Source organism: Helianthus annuus, chromosome 7, assembly GCF_002127325.2.
Source record: "Helianthus annuus cultivar XRQ/B chromosome 7, HanXRQr2.0-SUNRISE, whole genome shotgun sequence".
NCBI classification, from domain to species: domain Eukaryota; kingdom Viridiplantae; phylum Streptophyta; class Magnoliopsida; order Asterales; family Asteraceae; genus Helianthus; species Helianthus annuus.
This window is the reverse complement of record NC_035439.2, coordinates 140,660,151-140,667,386: the sequence shown is the minus strand read 5'-3', so window position 1 is coordinate 140,667,386 and position 7,236 is coordinate 140,660,151.

Genomic DNA, 7,236 nt, shown 5'->3' with positions numbered 1-7,236 from the left:
GACGCTATATTGTTCTTGTGGAACTATCCCGTGTCTCGAGTTTGTAAATATGTCAAATAGTTATTTAATGCACTTTATAATTCTGCCTCGTTTAAAAACCATGTCAAAAAAACAACGTTCCATAGTGTTGGGCATATGCTACATACGGGTAGCTAAAAACTCACATGTAACCATGTATGAATGCTACAATCCACACAACTGTACATTTCAATGGTCCCATATAAGAGGGATTGTTTGTAGGAGTCTATTGTTTGGAAGGGCATAAAAATTTATTTGCCACAAAAAAAAAAAAAAAAAAACTAACTAGACATATGATAAGGCATTTTGGGAGCAATGTTTTTAGATGACTTAGAGGTGCTAAGGTATCGGTTAGCATGTTTGATTGTTTAGCATATCATGATGCTATCTTGATGACCTATTTGGTCATGCCATGTGGTGAACGTATAAATATTATAGTAACTTCTGGTTACTCACCATATTTGATTTAATGGAATATTGTGGAAAATTATTATCATTTCTAGTAACTTCTAATATAGTCTTCTGGCCATATTTGCTATATGATATATTTTAGATATTTAGTACATTTTCTTTTACACCATTCCAAGGTGATGACTTTTCATTCAAACATAGTGGAAACTTAATAAATTTCTTCGGTATACATTAGAATATGATGCACTATGAATTACAAAATTCGATATCAGCGGGTAAACTTTCGATGCTCTTCTGGAGCATTTAATATGCTATTAACACGTGAAATAGTATCAATAGCGTCTCTACCACGTGAAATATTATAGTTTTAGCCTTTGTTTAGAGGGAAAACATATATTCATAAGGTTTTCCATCACTAGGCTATATGTTAGCCAAAAACGCCAAGTGCGATGAACTAAAGTTTGGGTTAAACTTGAAAAATCATTATTAAAAACAAACGGGACTTTGTATACTTTTGGGAGAACTTCGGATTCTCATCATTGATTTAGGATTCATGTGAGCATCAACACTAACTCAAATGAATTATTATCTATCAATTTAAGTAACTAACATCAGAGTAGTTTACTTAAGCTAAAGTCCACTAATTATTTTCATAGCTATTTTTCATCATTTTCATGTGAGGGCACATTTCTAATGACTATATCAATGTCTATTAATATTTGTTTAGCAACAACAAACAATTAGAAGAATAACCATACAATTAATTATGTTGATTATGCATAGTATTGTAACAAGCTGAAATATCAATTCACTAAAGCATAACAATGTTTATCTCAGCGTAGTTGTTTTGGTAACCAGCTACCAATGAAATTTGTATTAATTTATTTAGCACATTTAACTTGTCAAAAGGCAATACATATAACATATATGTTATCTAAAACAATGAGACCAACAGAAGTATTGCTAAACAAATGAAATCCGTAATATCTACCCATAAGCAAGTTATATGCATGTTAATTATTCACAATTTATATGCATATCAATTACATATATAAATCACATACAATCCTAGAACATTACACGTATACATGTATATGTGTGTGAGTGTTAAAGAGATTAAGCTCATATTAATTTGCTTGTCATGTCTAGAAAAAAAATTATTAAAGATCATTTAAAGTAATAAGAATTAATCAAATTTCTAATTAGAAGATATTAATAAGAATGAATTAAAATTAATAAAGAATGAATTAAATGAGAAAAATGATATTTAATGATTTTAATTTCTAAGCATTAACCAACATCATATATATTAATATCCATGTTCATAACTCCATATAATTTAAGATTGAAATTAAATGGATATTAAAGATCATTTAAAGTAACGTACCCATTTGTTTATGACGTGTTGTGTATTTTATGCATAAATGTAACATGATATAGCCAATCACAAGTATATCATATATACACATATTTGTCACTATAGTTTAAACATAAACAAATGTCACTATCAACTTTCTCGATCATATAATAACATATGAATCTTTATTACTCGTAAATGAGCTTTCTTATACTAATACATTTTGTTGCTCAATAAAATATAACAGGTCTTGAGAATTTTAGTGTCATGTTAATTTACAAATAATATCTTTTACCACACAAATATTTCATAGAAACAAATCACATATTTAAATATCAAATAGCAACAAAGGCTTATACAATTGCAATAACAATGATATACAACAAAATTAACTAAGTAGTTGTCCTTATAACATATTATCATATAAACATGTGCATTATTGTAAATTCATTAACAGAATTGCACTAATGATATCTTCAAATATAACTATTAACCATAAATTGTATTTTGGTAGTCATCATAAATTGTATTAATACTAATAACAAAAACTAATTAATGGACCAATCAAAACTCATAACCATAATAATAAAAGCACATAATGATATCAAAACTCATAACCATAATAATAAAAGCACATAATGATATCAAAACTCATAACCATAATAATAAAAGCACATAATGATATCAAAACTCATAACCATAATAATAAAAGCACATAATGATTTAGAATTTGTAATGCCTTTTTGAAACGTAATTTGTTCTATAAAATCAACAATAAAAGGCTATTTAATTACTATTTACTAACCATAAAATATAATAAAAACAATATATTAGAACAACAATAAAAGACTATTTAATTACTATTTACTGATTTCGTAAATTGAAAAAAAAATAGGTAAATATACATCAACATAAATTAATGATGAGGAAATCGGAATGAATTTTATAATTAATAATATTCAAACCACACTCATAAGTTATATATTAGAACTTTAATTTAATTTATGCTATATTAATTAAAACTAAATAATATATATAACTTTAAAATAGATATAAATAATATAATCAACAAGTAAATGCAAGATCATGGATATCATAATACAACTTTTCTTTTCAAGGTTTATCTATTAAACATGCATAAAAAGAATTTATCAAACTATATATCAATTTTTAAACCAAGGAATAAGCTTGCAATATAACTAGCAAATAAATAAGATTAGACTTAGTAAATTAATAACAAGTATTTTCTCATCGGGTTTCTGTAACAAGTGTCCATGTATATATTAAACTTATATTTCCTATTTTTTTTCAATACCGTGATGATCATTTATTCTAGAAAAGGTCATTAAAAATGAAAATGAAAATTATGAGTAGGATTTGAACATCTCATGTTCAACCGACTTTCAAAAATCACATTCTGGTTAACGATTATTCTTATCATGGTAAAATCAAGTTGAAAATATACGGCATATTCAACAAGAAACAATATAGGTATAAGAGTAGTACCTTATGTAGATAAACATGTATGGTGGAAAAAAAAACTTACCTTGAAATAACTAAAGAAAATAGTATCTCCATCACTTTTAAATCGCCATGTCTACGAGATCCAATCTTTGTTGGAAACACCTCGGGCCACCAAAACTTTTATCAACAAAACATCATCAACGACATGGGTCAACCAAGACTTTAATCAATGATTAAAACCAATGATGATTCGAGCACTTTCGTGCTGATAACGTGTTGTGTAATAACTAGAACCTATTAGCAATGTATAGAAGAGAATGAGAGAATGTGAGATGAATTTCTTATTGATATCACATACAAAATACACGAGCCACTATTTATAGGCTATAACATTAATACAAACATAAATGTGACATGGGGGTTAGAAATGTGGATAATCACTAATAATGGATGCATTCATAACATGCTTAAGTTTATGATAACTTTATAACTCTTTCTATAGTGAAGACATTAATGTCATGTTTTTTTTGTATGATTTTAAGTATTATGTATTTATATACTATACAAATCACATGCAGGGGAATAGTGTCAGGCAGCTGTCTGACACTTCCCTATTGCTTCGAATAAATTTATTACCCCAGTTTTGAATTATGATTTTGCCCCCAACTCAAAATTACGTTTTTGCTCTCAGTTTAAAATTACACTTTTGCCATCGTTGTTGATTTTGACAATTTATACCCCCATTAAAAATTATGATTTTGCCCGAACTCAAAATTACAATCTTGCCATCGTTTTATCTTTTGATAAATTACGATTTTACCCCAGTCAAACTTACGATTTCCCCCCGGTTCAAAATTACAGTCTTGCCATCGTTTCCGTTTTTGCAAACCTATGGTAGTGTTTTGTTTTATCTGTTGACTCGGTGTAATTTTTATTCGCTAGCGCTCACTCATTGGTCATGACAAATTACAGTTTTGCCCCCCATTTTATAATTACCAGTTTTCTCATCGTTTTAGTTTTTTTTTTTTCTAGCAAAACTATGATAACATTTTGTTTTAATTGGTGGAGAAATATTTGGCGTAACGCCCCGCAACGCGGGCAACACATTAACTAGTTAATATAAATAAAATACATTTATACTAAGATGCTTTATAACAAAGTTGATGTATACTCAGATTTTTTTTATAACGTAGTTGGATATATGAATTTGGATACATAAATAATTTTAATAAGTATTAAATACTCCGATAATTATCTTTTCATTTTTCAATGTCAAGTTGTTATCGGCATGTTTTGGATTACTTGAAATTTTCCATTATTGGTATAAACCACTATCCGATAATGAGTCATCCCACTAATTTGGAACATAGAATGTATCGTGTTTTCATATATTAGATAAAGCTGTTTTAATTTTTGCAACTCATAAGTGTATAAAACGTTGATTGCATTTTATATGTTGTTTTTCTAATTTTATTTCTTATGTTAACTTGTCTTAAGTCTCTCTCACATTGATTTTATCTTGAATCACTCCGTTACATTTTCAAAATAAAACTTAAGATTATTATCAAGGTTTATAATTTATTTACCACAAGTTATAGGTTTTTTTGTTTCAAGGTTTATAATTTATTTACTACAAGTTATAGGTTTTTTTGCTTTAGTGTTGGTCACAGGTATTTAAGTTCCACATATGGTGGCAGGGCCGTTCCTAGGTTTTTGGAGACCCTAAGCGAACTTCAAAGTGGAGGTTTTTTTTTTTTTTTTTTGCAAAATTACCCTTTCAACATATTTAGTAACAAAACCCTCCTCCTTTACCCGGGCTTGGGACCGGCAATTATAAACTAAAAAGTTTATAGTTGGTGAAGTTAATTTTATTTTATTTTTTTTGTTGAAAGTTGTATGTTTTGTATAAATTAAGTATACGTTTAAATAAAATTGATTTTTCTAGCTTTAACCGAGACAAATTGTTTGATGAAAGAATCATAATCAAGTTCTTCTAAAAGTTCTAATTCGATTTGACATTGGCAATGAGCCCTAATTTACTAAACAACAAATTAAATAGACAAACAACCAAGCCTAGTGCCTAAATAACAAGATTAGTTCAACAAATAAGCACTAATTAAATAAAAAAAATAGCAACTTATGAAAGAAGATCTAACATGTGCCTAAATAACAAGATTAGTTCAACAAATAAGCACTAATTGAATAAAAAAATAGCAACTTATGAAAAAAGATCTAACCTGTGCCACACCACACTGCCAGTGCCACAAATCGAATCAACGCGGCAACGCTTGCCACTGCCACAAATCGAAGAACGGAATAAGCCTGCCGCTACTGCCCCAAATCGACAAACAACGCTTGCCGCCACTGCCCCAAATCGAAGAACAAGGACTGGATCGATTGAACAACAAATGAACAGATATTTAATAATCGAAGATTGAACAACAGAAGAACTGATTTAAACAGAAGACTGAATCGACTGAACAGTGGAACTGATTTAAACAGATATTTAGTAATCGAAGGTATAGATGTAATCGAAGATATAGATGTAAAAAAAGGAAAAATAGCCGTTAGTAATTACTTACCGACGATTCGTTCTTCAAGTTCATCATCTGTGTTGCGCCTGATCCATGTACAGCGGCGACGTTTGGTTCTTCAAGGTCTGAAAGTCGCGTGTGTTTGTCTGTGTGAGGCTGAGGCCTTTTTGTCTGGGTTTTCTTTAAAACTGAATCTGAAAACGGGCCTTACATGTTTGGGCTGTTTCCTTTAAAACTCAAAATCGGCCTATTATATAGAAAACTCACAATAAATTTGAGGCCTTCTAATTTGGGTGACCCTAGGCTTGTGCCTAGGGTCCAAAGCCCATTGGGCCGGCCCTGTATGGTGGGTCCGGGTGAGTTTGTTCGAGTCTAGGTGATAAGGGTTTCTCATTGAGGGGTTTAAATTGGGGATCTATTGTGCGAAGGGGCTCTCTAAAGCAGACACGGTTAAGACAACGTATGCTAAACCTCCCGACTTTCGCGAATAATTTACACCCTTAAAAAAAATAGTCACCAAAAATAAAGATGGATTATATATAGTTCGACTTGTTACTGTAATTTAATAAGTTGGTGTATTTTTTTTTTTAATTTAGTAATATTTGTTTATGTTTATTATTCAGAAAAGTTGAAAGAATCTTAATAAGGAAGATACGGATCCACATTCCACATGTTCATTCCACTATCTTTGCAACGTCAAGAATATACCAACCACCCTTTTATCGTCTTCTTATCTTATTGTAGTCTTGTTATCTATAAAATATTATCCTTTTGTTTTTATATTAAATCCTATATAATTTGTCTTGTTATCTATAAAATGTTATCCTTTTGTTTTTACATTAATTAAATCCTATATAATTAACTGTTAACAATCAAGGAAACCAAAAATTTTACATTTAGGTGTTAATCATCAATGCATCATCATCAAAAAATAATAAAAAATAAACACGAGCCAAAAGGCCCAAAACCATAAAATGTAAGTTTCAATGTAATTTAATTTAATAAATTAAATCATATTTTTTCCCAGCTGAAGTTTTAATGTTGTTTCATTCTCATAACTTTATATATATATATATTTGTTTAAATTGAATTGTATTCGAGCCGAGTCTTTCTATTTTTACAAGTAGAGGTAAGACTGTCTACATCTTACCCTTCTCATACCCTACTTTACCTTTGTCTTTTTCAGTGTCTTTTTTCTTTACCTTATGTCAACTGTGAAATTAACAACCACTAAACGTAAACAAACTTTCATATGTTTCATGTGTTTCATTTAGATAACTTAATTTAATTGTTTAGAAAAAAGTTTCACACCAATGGAACATTATTGAAACTTGAGTGGTTTTATAGTTAGAAAAAAATTGAGCTCCTTTAATTGAATAATAATGATGCAATTAGATTGAGTTTAGAAAACAAAATCCCTATTTAAACTAATTCTATCAGAGCTAACTATGG